Source organism: Malus sylvestris, chromosome 2, assembly GCF_916048215.2.
Source record: "Malus sylvestris chromosome 2, drMalSylv7.2, whole genome shotgun sequence".
NCBI lineage: Eukaryota > Viridiplantae > Streptophyta > Magnoliopsida > Rosales > Rosaceae > Malus > Malus sylvestris.
In genome coordinates, this window is record NC_062261.1 from 23,092,504 (window position 1) to 23,113,940 (window position 21,437).

At 39.5% G+C, this 21,437-nt stretch overlaps 1 pseudogene; it reads right to left on the minus strand.

Annotated features, from left to right (window-relative positions):
- Window positions 1-14,466: 14,466 nt before the first annotated feature.
- Window positions 14,467-14,573, minus strand: LOC126614115 (small nucleolar RNA R71; annotated as a pseudogene).
- Window positions 14,574-21,437: the final 6,864 nt, after the last annotated feature.

Consider the following 21,437-nt stretch of genomic DNA (forward strand, 5'->3'; position numbering starts at 1 on the left):
TTACATGACCATTAAAGAGAGTTATAAACATGGATGAAAATTTGATTTACTCTTTGGTGTATGCTTGGTTGTGGTTATAATTTATGAATTCACATGCAATCATAAAGGAAAAATCAGTTTTTGTAACATGCTTGAAGGAAGGAACTTAAATGAATGCTACAACCTTGTGAGACTTGAGACTAAACATTTATTTGGAGAGTTAATAATCTGTGCATCATTGTTTTCTAAAGTCGTTGGGTGATCTCAATATTCTTTGCTTGGTTGCTACTTAGAAGGCATTTCATCATTTAGTTCCAAATGCTAGAACTCATGCCTATTTCATTCAAAGCATGCTATTGATTTGCATAACACATATTCAAGATGAAGTTGTGTAGTGACCACCAAAGCCAAATTGTCGTGCCCTTATTTCATTATGTGTTTAAGTTTAACCTCGTTGAGCCTTGTTAAGCCTATGTTCTTTGTTAACCCACACTATCCTTACCTAGCCTAGTTTTAGGACCATCCATACCCTTATTCTTGAAGCATAGTAAAGGATGACTTAAAATGAACTCCTTTTTTATCAATGTATTGCAGAAATCAAGTGTGGGGGAAGTGATTCTTGTGTGTGTGGGTGTGTGTGCCAAAGTCCTTAATAAGGTATGGGTAGAAAAGAGTATGAAAAAGAGCTCTAAAGTGTTGTTTGTTAAAAAAAGGTCCAAAACATTGAATTCAGCCTTAAGTGTTGCATGAATCTTCCCTTTGTATTTAAAAGTTGATTCTGCATTCTAAAGTGAATTCCAAGTGTCTATTTCATTGCTTTGCTTGCTATCGCTTTAAGAACGTTTGTTATTCTTATCCTTTCTTTATTAGCCATTACCCCCAAGCCCTATTACAACCCTTGACTTCAATCTTGAGTGTTGTGTGTTTCAATTTGTGGAGTTCGAAATTGGTATGAGCATATGGTGTCATTGGTTCTCGCATCTAAGTAGTAGCATTCCATTCATGAGATCATATCTAAACATGTTTAATAACTCCAGGAAATTGCTTTCTTTGTTATCCTAGTCTTTCGTGTTTACATTAATCTTCTCACATATACTAGTGTAGGGTGTGTAGTCAGAAAATGTGTGTGAAAATAGAGAGTATCTTTTAAGAAATTGAGCAAATTCTCTAAGGCATGTTACTACATTCAAAACATCGTTTTAATTGGTTAATTGTGAACTAGTAAGTGGTGACTGTGATTAAGTATGTGCTTAAGTGCAAAGATGACCAAAATCTGTGGGAATGATGATTTTGAACATGTCATGTTTCATTAAAAATCCCTGAGGCAAATGTTGGAAGGTCTAGGTTTTGTTTTGTTTGTTTTGTTTCGTTTTGTTTCTTTTGTTTTGCTCAAGGACTAGCAAAAGCTAAGTGTGGGGGAATTTCATAGGAGCATCTTTATGCGACTTAGTTAGCTTGTTCTTGTGCATTTATGTTGTTATTTCTTAGTTGATTTAGTATTTCAACCCATTTTCGTGTGTTTGTAGGTACAAAGGGTTAAAGAGGCAAAGAAGTGCATTTTGGTGCCTTTTGCAGTTTTGGGCATGGAATGGATATCACATGCATGGAGCAAAGTGGTTGGACGAAATTAAAGATCTAAAAAAGCTAGGAATGTGCCAAGGAAAGGAAGAAAATAAATTGAGGACCAAGGAAGACAAGGAAACCATTGAGAATGAGGAAAGACTAGTTAAACTTGCCTTATCTTGTCGTTACCTTTCCTAATCCTAAATTACCAAAGATTTAGTCACACGAAGGGTTCCTAAATACTTTGGGACAATTCATTACATATTCTACAAGTCCTAAACCTGCCCTAAAAGTCCAAGCCATACCATCCTTCACCATTTCTCTTCCTTGCCGTGCAGGGGAGCCATTCCTTTCCTATTTTCTACCATAAATCATTCCATGCCGTGCACATTCATCCATGTTCCCTCCTTGCACTCATTGATTCACCGCTTACTCACCTTTCCACCCATGCCATGCATAATCACCCTTGTCCCCTTCATGCACCAGATTTCTTGCACTCATTTCATGCACCATTACACTCATTATCCACCCATGTCGTGCACCACCCTCGTCTCCTTCATTATTTTTGATTTCATGCATCAAAACATTGAATCATTGCACTCAATTGTTGCACATTTCTTGTCCCCTTCACCCATCAGATTTCATACAACTTTTACCTTCACTACATGTACTCATTGATGCACCATCCACCACATTTGGAATCCCATGCCATGCATCATGAGTCTTGCTGCACCTTTGACTCATTTCTGCACCATTCCACCTCCCTTTCCTTTCTCTACCATGTGCACAATCATTCATGTTCCCCAGTTGCATTCATAGCTGTAAAACCACTCCATTTTACCCTCATGCTTTGCATCATCACTTCACTTTAACCTTTGAATCATTTCAACACCACTCTATGCACTTATTGCTACAACGCCACTCCATTTTACCCCCCATGCTTTGCATCATTACTTCATTTTCACCTTTGAATCATTGCACACACCACCATTTTTCCCCTATTTGCCGTGCACTTCCTCTATAAAAGGAAGTGTGTGTGGCAACCATATAGTTTAGTTTTTGCTTAATCATTCATCCCCATTTCAATACAACCTTCATCCAAACACATCCATTCATCTTCACATACATTCTTCCATACAAACAAACCTTCAAACACTCACCAACACCTTGTGCCATAGTAAAGGAAGGGAAGGAAAGTGCTTTGACGTGCTTGCTGTCCAACTTGGATTGTTGGAGCGTTTAGGTGTTTTCTTTCTTTTGTTTCTAATGTTTAAATTCATTTTCTTTCGTTTTGTTGTGAATATGAGTGGCTAAACCCCTCTTAGCTAGGGGTGATTTCAAAGCCATGATTATGTGTGTAATATGATTTGATAAATTCCAGTTATGAACCTTTGAATCGTGAATGCAATTGGCTTAACTATTTGATTGATAACTTATTTGTATTTGTTAATTAAGGGTCGACACTTAATTGGCATGCATAAATCCGTTGCTAGAGTATAAGAAAGTTTCACATAATCGTTACAAACTTATATTCACGTGTAGTGAAGGTCACTTATAAACGATCACGTTAAGTTCAATTCCTAGCATGAGTGACATGATGTCATAGTTGCAAGTACTTTGTCAATGCTTATGATTTTCATTAAACGTAATGATCTTTGATTGTATTTCTATTATGATGTCATGTAGGGAACTTTTTAAGAATGTTTTGGGTTGTCGAATGCTGTCATCCAATCCAATAAAACAAGGATAATCTGGGAATTAACTAGTGATGTCACGGTTAATTTGGAGCATTGTCGTTCATAATTCAATGAAGTAGTAACTAGAAATCGAATTATTTGCATACATGTCATGTGTGGAGAAAAAGCCTCTAGCTATCCCATCCATCATATTATTTCTCACATTCGTTTTACAATCTGTCTAGTTTTTCATACTTGTTTGTTTGTTTCAACTTCATCCAAATCGAAAACCCCCTTTTAGTTTCTTGTTTCAAAGTGTTTAAAATTTGTTTTAGTTTGTGTTTTTAAGTGTTTTGATTCAAGTAAAAGTCAATTTTCGTCCAAAGTCATTCCTAGTGTCTAGTTTAAGTTTATTTGGTTGTTTTAAGCTGTTTTGAGTATTTTAAGTTTGCTTTGAGTCTTGTGAGTCTTGTTAAGTGTTTTTAAGTTTAGTTTTATGTTTTTGAGTCAGTTTAGAGGTTATTAGCAAACCCTCCTACTCCCTGGTCCAGAACGATCCCTACTTATACTTATACTACAATTGTCAAAAGAGGGTTAAATTTGTGTGTTAAGTTAATTTTCGCATCAGTACACCGAGTAAGGATGAAAGTGAAGAAATATAAATGAGATGGATAAGCAATTAAATTGTTTAATTGAGAATGGTCATGATTAATTAATTATACGAAAGGATCGTATTGGGCTTTCAAGTTAGTTTTGGGTCTCGAGACCCAAAAGGGTTTTGGTCCACAAAGCCCACTATGTTTAAGTTGTATGACAAAACAAAATGGGCAATTAGCCCAATAACTAAAGGATGGCCTGCTATAGGGTGAGTGGTAGTGAACTTGACATAATTGCAAGTTTGCCACTTAAATGGGAGGTGCTATAAAAGAAACTTTATAGCTTTACCACATCAAGGGTTTTCTTTGAGGCAAAAGAGCAAAACTCTTTCTCTCTTTGTCTTCAAAAGAGGCTGGCCAAACTTAGAGAAAAACAGTTAGCAATCTTCCTTCCTCTCAGTCATCCATTTCATCTTCACACTTTATCCTTGGTGTGAAGACTTAGAGACACCAAACTTTTGGTGTTCTTGGAGTTCCTTTCCACAACTCCTCAAGGAGCAAAGGAGAAGCAAAGAAGCAACCATCCAAGGAGGAAATGAGGTGACTTGAAGGCCCTCCACTTGGGTGAATCCCTTGTGTAAACAAGGATGAGCTTCAAGGGTAATGAAATTCAAACTTTCTCTTCTCTCTAATTTGTTAAAGTGTCTTTTGGTTCACCATTCACTAGGCTTTGAAAGTCCTGGGTTTTAGAATGTTTTTTAATGCATGCCTACTTTAAAGTGTTACTAGTTTCCTTATGTTTTCAAATGTTTCCACATGTTCTTAACTATGACAAATTTTTCCTTCACTCTCTTAGAAGGTCGAACCTTAATGGCATTGAGCAACTTATCCATTGCATCAACTTTCGCATGGCCATAGATATCAAGTGCCACATTGAGAAAAGGATTTCAAAGTGCCTACTGGAGGACCTTGTGTTGCTCAAGGAAGACTTGTTGAAGCTTGTTTCTGCGATTGACAACCATAACATTGATTCCTCACTTTTGAGAGTCAAGATTGCCGAGCTTATAGCTACCTTAACTGAGTATTCTTCTTTGCATGTTGTTTCCTCGAAGAAATTAAATCCAGAGGTTAGAGCTCAACAACTTGCGGCAATAGACTTATTAATTGCCCAAGTTCGGTCTTCGCAGCAAGCTGTTTTGGAAGGTTATCAAGCCACATGAACTTGTTTAGCTTCCATCTAGGCTCATCTAGAAGCATTGGCACGAGAGCGAAAGCAGTTAAAAATTGAAGCATCACGACTTCAAGGTGATTGAAGCAGAATGCTACACTTTCTCAGCATTAAAAAGAGATTTCACGCCTACAGCTAGAGAAAGGTACGGCCATGGAAGTGCCCACCTTGTCCCCCACTGATGTGGAAACTTCGAAGACTTTGGAAGGCTTGCTTGAAGACCGTCATCGTAGTTTTAGAGACATAGCTTTCAAGTAGTGTCTTCTGTTCTTTGTACTTTAAGCCTTCTTTGTTTTTGTTTATTTTGTAATATGGCTTTGCAACCGAATTCTTCCTTTAATGAAATAAAGTATTCACATTCTTGAATTTGCTCTTTATTCTTCAAAGTGTTTGTGATTTTGTTGATGATGTGACTGTACTTGAAGTTTTGAAGTTTCAAGTTGCCTATGTACCCTTGGTTGAAGGGGGATTAAGTCATGACGTAGTTTAAATGAGTGATGGATTGTTTTTTCTTTTATGGTTTTGATGGTGATTTTGATTTTTACCTTGCACAGTTTATGCTTTTGTGGGCCAGGAGTGTTGGGTGTCGCGTTTTAAGATCATGCGAACAAGGAGCATTAGGTGTCGCCTTTTAGGCTCGTGCTAATAAGTGGCATTATATGTCACCTTTTAAGCTCGTGCGAACAAGGAGCGTTGTGCCGTATATAGTTTAGCCTCATGCAGGTGAGGAGCTGTGTGCCATGTGCAGTTTAGGCTCAAGCAGGCGATGAGCATTGTGTCGTGTGCAGTTTAGGCTCGTGCAGGTGAAGAGCTTTGTGCCGCATGTAGTTTAGGCTCATGTAGGTGAGAAGCATCGGGTGTCACCTTTTAAGCTCGTGCAAACAAAGAGCATTGTCGCCGTGTGCAGTTTAGGCTCATGTAGGTGAGGAACTTTGTGCCGTGTGTAGTTTAAGCTCATACAGGCGAGGAGCTTTGCTTGTTTGATTTAGGGGTAGTAAAGCTTCAAGAATCTGCCATTGATGGGGTCAATCTTTAAGTCCTCTTCAACCATGATTAAGTAGGTGACGTTGATGTAGACCTTTTGTATTAAGTAAGGTCCATCCCACTTTGATGTGAACTTGCTTTTTATTTTATGAGTTGTGATGATTGGCTTTCTTAATGCCAAGGCAAGATCTCCAGTTTTGGAAAGACCTTGGGCAGACCTTCTTGTTGAATGCCTTGGATAGCCATGCTTAGTAGCATTCCAAATGTTATTGAGCTTCAAGCCTTCTTTTGTCGAGTGCTTCTAACTCTTGAAGTCATAGCTTTGCATTTTCCTCTTCAGTCAAGCCTTCTTGTATAGCCATCCTTAGTGAGGGGATTTGACTTTCAAGAGGCAGAATAGCTTCCATGCCATATACGAGAGAATAAGGCGTAGCTTGGGCAGGAGTTCTATGTGTCATCCTATATGCCTAAAGTGTTTCGCTTATTCTTTCGTGCCAGTCTCTCTTTGTTCGGCCGATTACCTTATTCAGGAGGTTGCACATCATTTTGTTGAATGGTTCCGTGAGAGTTTTGGCTGGAGTATGATACATGGAAGACTTATGAGATTGTTGGCTAGAGTATGAGATTGTCAGTGATGATGTAGCGAGGCACACCATACCGATGGATGATATGCTCTTTTGATGAAACAAACGACAGTTTCCTGAAGGAAAACTTTCTAAAAACAAGTTCATTTGAGCAACATCTATGGATGGAATTAACAACTAAAGGTACAATCATGCTTGTATGCACTCAAAAACAAAACTTTACCCATGAAATTCAAGGTCTTGCAGTTGTGGTGAACCAAGACTCAACCCAAATCTTAAAGAAAAAAGTTGAGAAACTTTTATACCTTTGAAGCACCTCATTGCATAAGCAATGGCTAATCACCTAAGAAAGAGGGCCTTCATTCCTTACTTATTAGCTCTATGGATTTCTTGGAAGATGATGGTTGAATGGATTCTCCAAGTTCCCAAGAAAAGGAACCTCTAAGTTTCCACACCAAGGAGGGACTTGAAGAAGAGATGAGTGACCTTGGAGGAGGATTGATACTAGTAAATCCCCTTTAAGGGGGCTGGCCTCCTAGAGAGAAAAAGAGAGCTTTTGTTCTCTCCAATTTCCTCAAGAGAGAACCCTAATAAATTTTGGCTATAAAGTCCTTTATATAGTCACTTCACTTAAGTGACAAAAAAAACCAAAAACTTTCATTCATGATATGGCCGGCCTTCTAAAGCCTTTGGGCTGTTTGTGCCCTTTTGAGTCTTTAGTCATTAAGTTGTCATACAACTTAAATTAATGGGCTTGATGGTTCTTAGCCCAATGGGCCTTGAGGTCCACTAAATACTTAAAAGCTAAAACGAACTTATTTGTTTGATTTACCATATTAATTAATCCTAGCCATAAATTATTAAACCATTTAATTATCTTTATTCATCTCCGTTCTTTCTTCAGTCTCTACCTTACATGGTGTATGATCCATTAGGTTCATTTTAGCGAGGCAGTCAACGATTAGAACTCTTCAAATTGATTGTGAATTGAAACTTACTTTCAATTCTCCCTTTAGTGATTATACACATTAAGGTTTCCATAAACCATGAGTGACACCTAGTAGTATGTCATGGCTACCCAAGCTAATCAGAAAAGTTGGAGAACCTATTCAATTTAGGATTACAATGCAATACGATCTTTCTCTAATACAATACTCTTGACCACATCGTTTGGTTCGATAGTTTATTCATGTCTACTATCCACTGTGATTCTCTTACTTATATGATTACCTTGAACATGATTTGGAATGACTTCCTAAATCTCATTCATACTCTGGCCATATATTCTTAATCATATCATAGAGAATTCTCCCTCAAACGGTTTGAAGGTTAGAGATCCCTTGTTGTGCATTCACTTGCTTCCATGGCTAACTTAACCCTAACTATGTCATGGACACCCTCTGATGGAGTGACTTTGACATAGTCAAAGATCAAGGACTTAACCATAAGACAACTATGATGCCTCAGGTCAAAGGAATACTTTGCATTATCCTAACCATGAGTTCTCTTGTGACATGAGTATGAGAACTCCTTATTGATCGCGTTCAGTGGACTTATTCTCTATTGAGCACCTATATGCTTGTCTTGATGTCAGTCACAGCAATGACTCGAGACTAGTCATTCTCTTTAAGAGAAAACATAGCACGTACTGATCTTAACGGACTATCAATGCCCAATTGGCAATCCTATGATCAGGAATGTTTAAGATATGTATATGAAAGAGAATGGTCTCATGAATCTAACTTTTTTAGGTCACATTCTCCCAATTACATATTCCTTGGACTTATCGTCTAAGTGTATAACATTTATAAACTAGATTAGTTTAATATGTGAAATGTCCATAAAGTATTATCATATGACTGGCTTTAGGGAACATTTCCAACATTTCTTTCTTGACTTCCCTTAGGGGTATGACTTCAGTCCACTTGGAAAAGTAACCTGTTGTGGTTAGGATGTAGGCTTCTCTTGTAGTTGATTTTAGTGTGATTGGTCTGACGACGTCCAATCCCCATGCATTAAATGACCATGAAGCAACCGTAAGGTGTAATGGCTTCGGCGGTTGATGTTTGAAGTTGGTGCGGAATTAGCAGGCTTGGCACCTTTTGGCATGTTCCAGGCAGTCCTACATTATGCTTGGCTAGTAGTAACCGATTTTCTGAAGCTAGAAGTGTAGTTTTGGTCCAGATTGATGTGCTCCACATGCGCCTGCGTGTGCTTCTTCCATGGCTAGATTGGCTTCTTTCTCACCTAGGCACCTTAGAAGTACTATTTCAAAAGAGTGTCAGTAGAGTGTTCCTTTGTAGTAGAGGAAGCGAGGTGCTCATTGACGTATTTCAGAGCGGTGTCTAGGATTGTCTGGAAGCTTTCCATGCTCCAAGTAGTCAATCAGTGGTTGTTTCCACTATTCAGTGTCGACTGGAAGTTCTTAAATGACGTTTGTACCATCCAGTAAGGTTTAGTGATGAGCGGGATCACCCATCTTTGGCAAACTGGCACATCTATAGCTTCGTCTTCTCCTAGCGCCATACTTGAGGCTAGGTTAGCTAGAGCATCCGCCAGTTGATTTTTTTTCTTGGCACATGTTCTAGCGTCACGGCCTCGAACTTTTGTAGCAGTTGGGTTGCTAGTTAAAAGTATGGGACGGGATCATCTTTCCTTACTTCATATTTAGTCAAGAGGTGATTGATTATGAGGTTGGAGTCGCCATATACTTCTAGTGTTGTGATTTCCATGTCGATCGCCATTTGGAGTCCAATGATCAGTTCTTGGTACTCAAAGATGTTGTTGGAGCATAGCTCGCTTAGTCGGAAGGAATAGGGTATTACTTGTCTTTGTGGTGACAAGAACACTACTTCTGCCCTCACTCCATCTGCTCGTGCAGATCCGTCAAAGAACATTGTTTATGTCAGGAACATGTCGACGTAGAACACCTCATCGTCAGGCAAGTCGTCTAAGATTTTCAAATCGACTGAGATTGGATGATCTTCAAGGAAGTTTGCTAACACTTATCCCTTGATGGTTTTAGTCGAAATGTAGATGATCTTGTATTGGTTGAGAAGCAGCGCCAATTGAGCTAGTCACTATGTCAGAACTGGCTTGGACATAATGTACTTGACCAGGTCAGCTTTAGCAACTAAGTGGACGACAAAGACTAAGGCAAGGCACATCTTCTCGATTGGTGAGTAGTTAAGCTCGGCACCAATGACAGTTCTAGTTAGGTACTAGAGTGCTCTTTCCTTTTGGTCTTCATTTTCTTATGCCAAGAGTGCTCCAATTGAACCTTCTTGTGCAAAAATGTATAGGATGAGCGACTTTCTGATAACTCATATATTTCATGCATTTATACCATCCATTTCTAGTGTAGTTGTGATGTTTTTGAGTTAAATTGGTTACATTTTACCTTATTTTGTGTTAGTGTGCAGTTACATGTACGTTAAGATCAATTTGAAGGGAAAAGAAGTGAAAACATGCCATTTTGGAGCTGACCTTTATTCAAACATGGAGAGAAGTTTAATGGCCTGTTTTGGTGCCCAAATATAGTTATTACTTGTTTTGAAGTCCAAATAAAGAATCCAAGATAAATCTGGCTTGTTAGAAGACCAGGAATAGAATGGGAAAGGAATTGGCATATCTAGCCTAATTTGGAGGTGCCAAATAAGGCAAAAACATGCAAAATAAAGGCTAAGTTGCTGGGATCACTTTAGGATATCTTGCAGCCTCTTTTACCCCATAAAAACTTGCCTTTTAGCCACTTTTACATGTTTATTTTATTCTGGACTAATTACACAATTCTGATTATCAATTTTTCCTCTCTTTTCATTCACTCTTAAAAAAACCCTAGCTGTTCCTTATACTTCCACCACTACTGAAGACTTATCGCAAAAGGCTATTATTGGAAACTAAGTTCATAGGTAGTGTAACATCCCACATCGCCCAAGGGAGTGGATCATGTTAGCCTTATATGTATATTCCCATCTCTACCTAGCACGAGGCCTTTTGGGAGCTCACTATCTTTGGGTTCCATTGGAACTCCAAAGTTAAGCGAGTTCGCGTGAGAGCAATCCCAAAATGGGTGACCCACTGGGAAGATCTCGTGTGAGTTACTAGAAAAAAACCGTGAGGGCGTGGTCGAGGCCTAAAGCGGACAATATCGTACTACAGCAGAGTCGAGGTCGGGATGTGGTGGGGGCCCGGGCCGGGATGTGACAATTTGGTATCAGAGCCAATCCCTGGCCAGAAGTGTGCCGATGATGACGTTAAGCCCTTAAAGGGGGTAGATTGTAACATCCCACATCGCCCAAGGGAGTGGATCTTGTAAGCCTTATATGTATTTTCCCATTTCTACTTAGACGAGGCTTTTTGGGAGCTCACTGGTTTCTAGTGACTAGCATGCATATACAATTCAAAATTTATATACATAAGCAACGGAAGCATGTTATCACATAATATCAAAGCTATAGTCATGCAAATCCCCTTCAAGAAGCATAGGTCCATATTTGATGCATCTAAGAAATTATTGAAGAACAAAGTGAAGGTATGGTTTTATACCTCTTGATCTAGACTTGAGACCAAGGATTGACCACCTCCAATCTATTTGTTCTTTGAACTCCTTGAGCCTAGCCTCCCTCCTTGCTTCCTCCACCTTGCTAGAATGAGTGCTCCTAGGTTCTCCTTTAGTCTCCAAGGTTGAAGACCTCTAAAGATCCACACCCACTAGTGTAGTGAGATGGATGGAGGAATAACCAAAAGGAAGGAAGATGATTAGCTACTCTTTCCTTTGGTGGCCGGCCTTGTGTGTGTTTTAGAGAGAGAGATGTTTTTCTTCTTTTGTGAAAAATGAGCACACAAAACCCTAATGAAACTTTTCACTAAAAGTCCTTATATTATAAATGTCTAAGAAATGAATCAACAACTTGACTCTCTCTCTCTCTTCAATAGCCGGCCCCTTTTGTGTTGTTTGGGCTTTGGGCTTTTATCATTTCAAGTCATCCTATGCTTAAATAAAAGCCTAATGGGTTTGGGCTTAATGGGCCCATATTAACCCGAACTTTTCTTTAAGTCTAAAAACGATCTTTCATCGCTTCTATGATTTCTTTAGACTTTCTAATTAATCATAACACTTAATTAATCCAATTAATTTATTCCATCATCCTTTAGTTGTCTCACTACAAGAGTGTATCGGTGTACAATCATTTTAGGTTCTAATTAGCAAGGTAGTGAGGTGATTGGCACCAATCCAATTGATTATATTTAATCCAATCACTTAGTGAATTAAAACTTACTTTTAATTCTCCTTCTTCTTTGACGACTACTTATTTAATCATCTAGAAGAACTCACAAGCCATGAGTGACATCGAACCATATATCATGGCTACCCAAGCTAATGTAGAATTTGTTCGGAGAACCTATTCAGTTGGAATTACTATGTAATTCGATCCTTCTCTAAAACAATACTCACAATCATATTACTAGGGTATGGATATTTAATGTCAAACCCCTAATATGATTATTCCATGTTATATGATTCAATTGAGTCGTATAGGAACGCTTTCCTTCATTACGCTCGATACTTCGGCCGAAGATTCCCAAATCATATCTTAGAGTATTCATCCTCTCATAACGAGGATTAGAGATCCCTTGTTGATCATTCACATGCCTCTGAGAATAAATCACTGACCCCAACAATGCATAGAGCACACCCAAGATGAGGTGTGGTCACGTCTCATTATCAAAATGGTCAGCAACGTATCCCCAAGACAACTATGATGTCTCAGGTCAAAGGATTACTTACATTATTCCAACCATTAGAGTTACTTACTTGACATGTGAGTAGACCTCCATGCAAGTACTCTCGTTCGATTGTGTTCAGTGAACTCATTCCCTTAATGAGCACCTACATACCTGTCTTAGTGTCACTACACGAATGGGATGAGACTTTCCATCCTTCCAATTGAAGGGGACATAGTATGTACTGGTCTATGCATTGTCAGTATCCCTCTGACAATCCTATGACCAGGAACCTTTTGGACATGATGGTTATGTGAAGAAGGTCTCTGTAGTCTAACATCATTAGATTACTTCTTCCATCGATCCATTGTCCATGGATTCACTATTTAGGACATATATCGTTTATTGAGATAGTCCTAATTAGTATCTTTGCCTTTTGACGATCCATTGTCCATGGATTCACTATTTAGGACATATATCGTTTATTGAGATAGTCCTAATTAGTATCTTTGCCTTTTGATGTATAAGAATCATCTATACACACATTCATTGTCCTGAAAGGTTTCTTCCAAAGATTGACTTTCAGGGCATATCTCCAACATCGAGTTCCATCGCCATTCCGAAGTTAAGCGAATTCGCGCAAGAGCAATCCTAAGATGGGTGACCCATTGGGAATTTCTCGTGTGAGTTCCCAGAAACAAAACTATGAAGGCGTGATCGGGGCCTAAAGCGGACAATATTGTTCTATGGCGGAGTCTAGCCCAGGATGTGGTGCGAGCCCTGGCCAGGATGTGATAGGTAGGGATTTCTATGTAGCCTTGCAAAATTGATCCATTTTTTTAAAGTTAAAGTATTCAATTCATCAATCTACTTCTTGTTTCATTCACTGAATCTATTATTAAATTTGTTTGTTGATTTTAATGTTCGATCATCATTAGGGTTAACTACAGATCATTAAGCAAGATTATAGTAAACATCATGCTTAATCTTGGCAAACATGTGAATGACTGAAGAGAATGCTATGCAAACATCCTACCATGTATTTTCTTTGGTTCTTTAATGTTTTCTTGCATGCTAAAGACTCTTAATTAGGAACCGAAGTTGAACATCCCAATTAGGTTGTAGATTAGGAGAATTCGATCAAAACCACACATCATATGGTTGATTATATATATGTAAAACGAACTTTGGAAACAAGTTGCTAGTTGAATGTGGCATAACTTTATAAACATGGAATTGGTTTTGTAATGGTGAATTCAAAATTCCTGGCCTCGTCTCTATTGCTTCTATATCAATATATTATTTTGTTGCTACTTTCTTCTTTCATTTTAAGTTATTTAAATTTACAGCACAAAAATTACTCTCAATTGGTTACTTTCACTATTTAGTTAGGGTTCTTTCAAAGTTAGTTTTGTAGAGGTCCAATCAATCCCTGTGGTTCGACACCCATACTTGTGCCATTATACTAACCATATTTTTGCACTAGGAAGGAACACAACAAAATTATGGAGCCGTTGCCGGGGATTGATTTCAGTCCCCTATAATTGCTTATCTTTGTTTAAAACCCTATTTATTTTCATTTAAAGTTTAGATTCCTAAATTCAGTTTTTTTTTTGTTTCTCATGTAGTATATGTCGTATAAACTTGCTGAGTTAGGCCAAAGACTTGAACGGTTAAAGGGTAACACCTTTGAGAACTTTATATCTACTAGTGCTCTGATTAACGATGAAGAGGAGGACAATAGTTCTTCTAGATTAGCAAATGTAAGTGCTTATTCTGAGCGCTCTAATTCGGACAGAGAAGAAGATATGGCTGACAATAATGATGACAATCGAGCTTTGGAGGATTATGCTCAACCGAATATACCAAATTCACCTTCATGCATCTTGCTGCCTCCTGAAGCTAGAAACTATGACCTCAAATCTTCACAATTTCACATGATTTCTTCTTTTTATGGTTTACCTTTGCAGGGAGTGAATGAAGCAAAACTGAGGATGAGGGTATTTCCTTACACATTGAAGGATAAGGCTAAGGGTTGGCTAATAACTTTAGCACTTGGTTCGCTCACCACTTGGGATGCCGTAGCTAAGAAATTTTTAGAGAAGTTTTTTTCTACTCAAAAGACAGCCATTTTGAGAAGGCAAATCTTTAACTTTAAGCAAGATGATGGAGAACCTTTCAGTGAATATTGGGAGTGCTTCAAAGGGCTTTTGCTGCAATGTCCACATCATGGGTTACCTCATTACTTACAAATGCAAATTTTTTATGATGGATTAACCCAAACATGTCAATCAACTGTTGATAATGCAGCAGGTAGGGCTTTGAAGAAAAAGAATGTTTAAGAGTCATATAACATCTATGAGATGTTGGGATCTAATGCTCAACACAAAGATACAAGAGGTAAACGAGCTAAAGTGTATGGAATGAGTTCTAATAATGATCTTGCATTGCAGGTGGCTAGTTTGGAAAAAGAACCTCGATTCTGTGCTCAATATGGTGCCCAAGATAGCTGAGGTGTGTGCCATTTGCAACATACCAGGTCATCCTACTTATCAATGCTCAACTAGTGAGGCTTATCCTGAATTCGTCCAAGAGCAAGTGAATCTCATGAACTCCTACAATCAAAGGCCAAGGAATGAAGCATACTCTAATACATATAACCCTAGTTGGAGAGATTATCCCAGCCTCTCATGGAAGAATAACAATCAGTTTCAAAATTTCCAACCGAATCCAGCCACTACACTTGAAGATACGGTCAAAATGCTAGCTCAAACCATCGTTGGGAGCTTTCTTTGAAGCACAACACTCACATTTTCAGACACCTTCACCTTCTTATTAGGTCCATACTTTCTCTTATAGTTATTTAGCTCCTTGAAGAATTTCCCATACACTGACATATTCCTAATGACATCAAGCAAAGGTAAATTAACATTCACTTTACTTAAAATATCAAAAATTTCTTTAAATGACTTATCCTACTTGCTTTTGGCAAGTCTTCCAGGAAATGGGATGGGAGGAGTGTAAGGTTTTTTAGCCTGGTGAAGATTTGGAGCTTCAAATGAAGAAGTGGCATTGCTTGGATCATCATTCGGTTTCTCATTCTCTTCTTGAGTGGCACCTGCATTCACATGATCAAATTCATTAGTAACTTCATTGCCAACTCCATTATTAATAACCTTACCACTTCTAAGTGTAGTAATTGATTTGGCCTACTTTTAGTTCCATTGAAGTATCTCCAGTTGGCTAGAAAATTTTTCGGGCTCTTTTTTACTCTTTGTGTCTCCATTTTCGTTAAAGCAATTGAAAGTTGTTGGAGAGTACTATTGGTAGTTTGTTGGAATTATGGAAGAAGCTCCTATACATGATCATTAGTTACCTATTTTGCTCAGAAGACCCTTTATGGCCATTGCAAAGACTATCATAAATGTGCAAAATGGTATTCTCACCATAATTGTGCTAGGAGAAACTATGCAATTCAAAGTGTTTGAATCTCTTTCTCACCCTTCTAGTCTAATTGATTGTTGTTTGGTTGATGTGCTTGATTCGCTTGTTTTCACTAAGTTTTTCCAGGCACAATCCAGTGATCCATTACAATCTGTGTTGACTCATTCTTAAGATGATTTCGACGAAGAATATGCTCTCATGGAAGTGGTGGCTACCTTGGAAGCATTAAAACCATATCCCTTCACTATTTCACCTCTTATAGAGCCATTATAACCATCTATCACACATCTAATCCCTTCCATTATTAAGCCTCCAAAACCTAAGCTTAAACCACTTCCACCACATCTAAAATATGCTTACATAGCTGAACTTGTTCCAGTTATCATAGCATCTGACCTTACCCTAATGGAAGAAGATAAGCTAATTAAGGTGTTAAAAGAGTTCAAAGAAGCCATTGGTTGGTCTATTGCAGATATCAAGGGAATAAGCCCTACCATGTGCATGCATCAAATTTTATTGGAGGAGGGAGCAAAACTAACCCATGAACCACAAAGTAGGCTTCATCCACACTTGAAAGAAGTAGTGAGAGGTGAAGTGTTGAAGTTGGTAAATGTGGATATCATATACCCAATTTCTGATAACAAACGGGTCAATGTTGTTCAAGTAGTGCCAAGAGGATTAGAGTCACAGAGGTAAAGAATGAGAACAAAAAGCTTGTGCAAACAAGACCCGCAACTAGTTGGTGTGTTTGAACTTATTACAGGAAGTTGAATTCGAACACTAGAAAATATTATTTTCCTATGCCTTTCATAGATCTAATGCTTGAGCGATTAGCTGGTCACTCATATTATTGTTTTCTTGAAGAATATTCAGGTTATAATCGAATTACGATTGCTCTGGAAGATCTAGAAAAGACTACATTCACTGTCCCTTTTGCACTTTTGCATATAGGAGGATGCCTTTTGGCCTTTGCAATGCCCCAGCAACATTCCAAAGATGTATGTTGGTCATATTTTTAGACACGATTGAGAGATTGATTGAGGTATTCATGGATGATTTTTCAATTTTTGGTTCTTTCTATAAGGCTGCTAAGTTTCTTCAAGCCTTTCCAAGGGCGACCGTTGTGGAAGAGAGCTAGCCGTGTTGCTTTGTTTCTTAGATTTTGACACCCTTTAAAAAACAAAGCTTTTAGGGTGTTGGCATGTTAAGCTTCTTGAAGACGGAAGTACGATCTTGACCACTAATGCGATCAAATGTCGAAATGATAGGTTTTGAACGATTCAACCTATCAAAGACTAACGCTTGAGGGGTGAGTTTAGGCTCATCTTAATTTTGTTCAATACTCATGCTGATGTATTGAGCACTAATGTTTTTCGCTTTGCTTGAAATCTTTATGGGTGTATTTGGTGTGAAGCCAAGTCCAGCTTTGTTGTTGTCAACTCCGTAACCATGCTCCTCCAACTTCTTTTGAGTCTCGGTGAGGTCATGTTCTTTGTCATTGACGGTGTTTGCATTCTTTTTTCCAAGATTTGAAGAAGTGGCAAATCGTACCTAGACCTTGACATGAGTTGATAGACGTTTGGGTCGAAACCTTCTTCGGTCCTCTTGGTTGGAGGAAAGATTGGTTTTGCCCTTTTTGGTAGGGGTTTTATGAAACCTTGTGGTGTTTTTGAAACTTTAGCGTTGCCTAGCTGTACTGAAGGTAAAACTGCATTCATGAAGGATGGACGACACTACTCCATTCTCATTGATCCAAGGCCTTCCTAAGAGCAAGCTATAGGAAGTTCTTGCATCAATCACGTGGAATAGCGTGCTTGATTTAAGTTCGCCAATGGTCATCTCAACTCGGATCATGCCCATTGCTCTTTGTCCTCATTGGTTAAAACCTTGTATTAGGAGGCGGCTTCAAGATAGTTCATTCATCTTGATGCTGATTGTGGTCATTGTTGACTTGGGCATAATGTTTATGGTCGATTCACGATCCACAAGCATGCGGCTGACTTTTTGCTCCCTCACGTACCCAGAGACGAAAAGATGATGGTTATGAGACTTTGATCCCAGCAGCAAAACTTTGTCGGTGAAGTTGATTGCATCATGGGTGGCACAACATGTGGCATATTCATATGGCTGAAGTTTCAAGCCTTCATCCTTGCTTTCTTGCACTTCATGGTCGTTGGGACTTGCCAAGACCACTACTAGTGCTCTTCACTTGTCCTTAGGCAACCGCAGTGCTTCCTCGAAGATAAAGTGTGCTAGCAGGCATTCTTTGGGTGTAAACGTCTTTTCTTCCTCGACAACTATAGTTTGGCCTTTTGAAGGCTCCTCTATCTCTACTTCAACCATGTGACAGACAACAATAGTGCACTGTTCGAAGAAGTCATTCGGGAAGTACTCACGTAAAGAGACAGGAATGGATGGCTCTTGCTCTATAAGTTCACCAGCGTACGTTGGCTTAGTAGCTCTTACGTTTCTTTTAGGCTTCCTATTGTTGCGGCCGCGGTGCTTTCTTCCTTGTTCCACCTTTGGCCTTGTGGTTTGTGGCCTTGGTTTCCTTGTTTTTTTTGTAGGTCACCAATGTCCACCCTTTTTCATCGTCGGTAGGTGCATTTTGGTCGTTTGCCCCCAACGATGGTTGTGCAAAAGTTGTCATGTAGCTTGAGCATGGACGGGAGTGGTCATGGGTCCCTTAGAGAGGCACGCGATCGAAGGATCCAAACACAATCATGGTAGTATATGTTGCAGCCATGTCTTCAAGGTCAACCTCGATCTGCCATTTTTATGCTAGCTTCATGATGAGCTCATTGAGGACGAAGCACTTACCGACATGATGACTAATGACATGATGATATTAGCATAGGATCGTTAATGCAATTGATTTCTTCGGGGCGCTTGCATTTAGGTAACTCAATTACCTTCTTTTCCAGCAGGTTGTCTAGCAGGGTGGCAACATCAGAGTCTGGAAAAGGGTATGTCTTCTGCTCTAGTTCCCTTAAGGTGTTTTTGTACTTGTCTTAGGTGCGAGAAGGTGTTTTTGTACTTATCTCTGTTGTTTTGTTCATGGAGGAGATCTTGACGGGTGCGGATGAGGTTTTGATGAGGGTAGTATTGATGGTAAAAGGTTTCTTGGCGGGCTTTTTCCTAGTCTTGTCTACCTTTGGGGTGAACACCGTATCCTATTTTAAGTTGGTGATCGGCTACTTCTTTCTATGATGGGCGATACTTAGCTCCATGTCATGGGATCAAGTTGCCAACTCTTCAAATGTTTTTGGCTTTATACCTTGGAGGATGCAATGTAGCCCCCAGTGTATGCCTTGAACACATATCTCAATGGTAGAGGTATCAAAGAGCCGATCTTTGCAATCCAGACTTAATGAGCACCATTTATTGATGTAGTCGACGATAGGTTCATCCTTCCATTTCTTTGTACTTGACAACTCCAGCATGCTTACTATGTAGCGGGTGCTGTAGAAGTAGTTGAGGAATTCCTTTTCAAGCTGACCCCAACTGTTGATGGACTCGGGCTCAAGGTCCGTATACCAATCCAAGGCATTACCTTTCAATGAGCGTATAAACTGCTTGACAAGGTAGTCTCCATCCATCCCAACATTGTTGCAGGTTTCAATGAAACGGGCAATATATGGCTTAGGATTGCCTTTTCCATCGAATTGCATAAATTTTAGCGTCTGATAACCCCTTGGCATCCTCAAGGCGTCAATCTTTTTGGAGTAGGGTTTTGAATACAAAACGGAGTCATGCGAGCTTCCTTCCTACTATGCTTTGATAGTTCTTATAATAATCTCTTGTAGCTATTAGAAGGAGAGAGATCCCATGAGAGTCGCAGCTTGGTCCACCTGTAGCTTCTCCTCGACTTTCTCCACCAAAGGCTCCTCTTCTTCGTCGGTTTTTTTCTTAGGTGGATCAACCTTTGGGTTAACTTTCTCGTCGTGCTGTGCCTCTAGATGGTTGACTAGTGTAGCAATATGCAATTTATTTTCCTCCACGGTCGTTGTCGGCCTTGTGATTGGTTATTTCATTTGTGCCAGCTACTCCTTGATAGACGTCGCACCCGTAGTCATAACTTGCATGGCTACAAGATACGAGCTGCTCTTGAGTCGGCATCAGAATTCAACGACTTAGAGTACCTTCTCAGGCTTTCTTCCCTTGGCGCTCTTAGCGAGGCCAAGGTGATCAGGGGCTCTTGCCTCGGGTGCTCTTGCTTCTTCACTTGGAAGGCATGGCAAATAAAACTCTTGCCTTGCTTGGGGTTGTGACGCCTAAAGTGCCACCACTTGCGGCAATGATGTTCTCCTTCTCCGCGTTGATTACGGGAACAACTTGATCATTTCTTGATTCCATATGTGTTTCTTATGGATTTGAAGACAAAGATGAGATGCCGAAAGGTGGCATTGGGCGTGCCAAATTTGTAAACACAAAAATTCTGTAACGAATGAAATAAGAACATGTGTACAAAGTAGATTTGTATTGATGAATTTGTAGGGTGGACGACACTACTCCAATCTCGTGGATCCAAGGCCTTCCTAAGAGCAAGCTGTAGGAAGTTCTTGCATCAATCACGTGGAATAGTGTGCTTGATTTGAGTTTGCCAATGGTCATCTCAACTCGAATCATGCCCATTGCTCTTTGTCCTCATTGGTTAAAACCTTGTATTAGGAAGCGGCTTCAAGATAGTTCATTCATCTTGATGCTGATTGTGGTCATTGTTGACTTGGGCATAATGTTTATGGTCAATTCACCATCCACAAGCATGCGGTTGACTTTTTGCGCCCTCACGTACCCAGAGATAAAAAGATGATGGTTGTGAGGCTTTGATCCCAGCAACAAATCTTTGTCGGTGAAGTTGATTGCATCATGGGTGGCACAACATGTGGCATATTCATATGGATGAAGTTTCAAGCCTTCATCCTTACTTTCTTGCACTTCGTGGTCGTTGGGACTTGCCAAGACCGCTACTATTGCTTTTCGCTTGTCCTTAGGCAACCGCAGTACTTTCTCAAGGATAAAGTGTGCTGGCAGGCGTTTTTTGGGTGTAAAGGTATTTTCTTCCTCGACAACTATAGTTTTGTCTTTTGAAGACTCCTCTATCTCTACTTCAACCATATGACAGACAACAATAGTGCACTGTTGGAAGAAGTCATTCGGGAAGTACTCGCGTAAAGAGATAGGAATGCGTGGCTCTTGCTCTATAGGTTCCCTAGTGTACGTTGGCTTAGTAGCTCTTACGTTTCTTTTAGGCTTCCTATTGTCGCGGCCGCAGTGCTTTCTTCCTTGTTCCACCTTTGGCCTTGTGGTTTGTGGCCTTGGTTTCCTTGTTTTTTTGTAGGTCACCAATGTCCACCCTTCTTCATCGTCGGTAGGTGCATTTTGGTCGTTTACCCCCAACGATGGTTGTGCAAAAGGTGTCATGTATCTTGAGCATGGACGGGAGTGGTCATGGGTCCTTTGGAGAGGCACGCGATCGAAGGATCCAAACACAATCGTGGTAGTATATGTTGCAGCCATGTCTTCAAGGTCAACCTTGATATGCCCTTGTAGTGCTAGCTTCATGATGAGCTCTTTGAGGACGAAGCACTTACTGACATGATGACTAACGACATGATGATATTTGCATAGGATCGTTAACGTGATTGATTTCTTC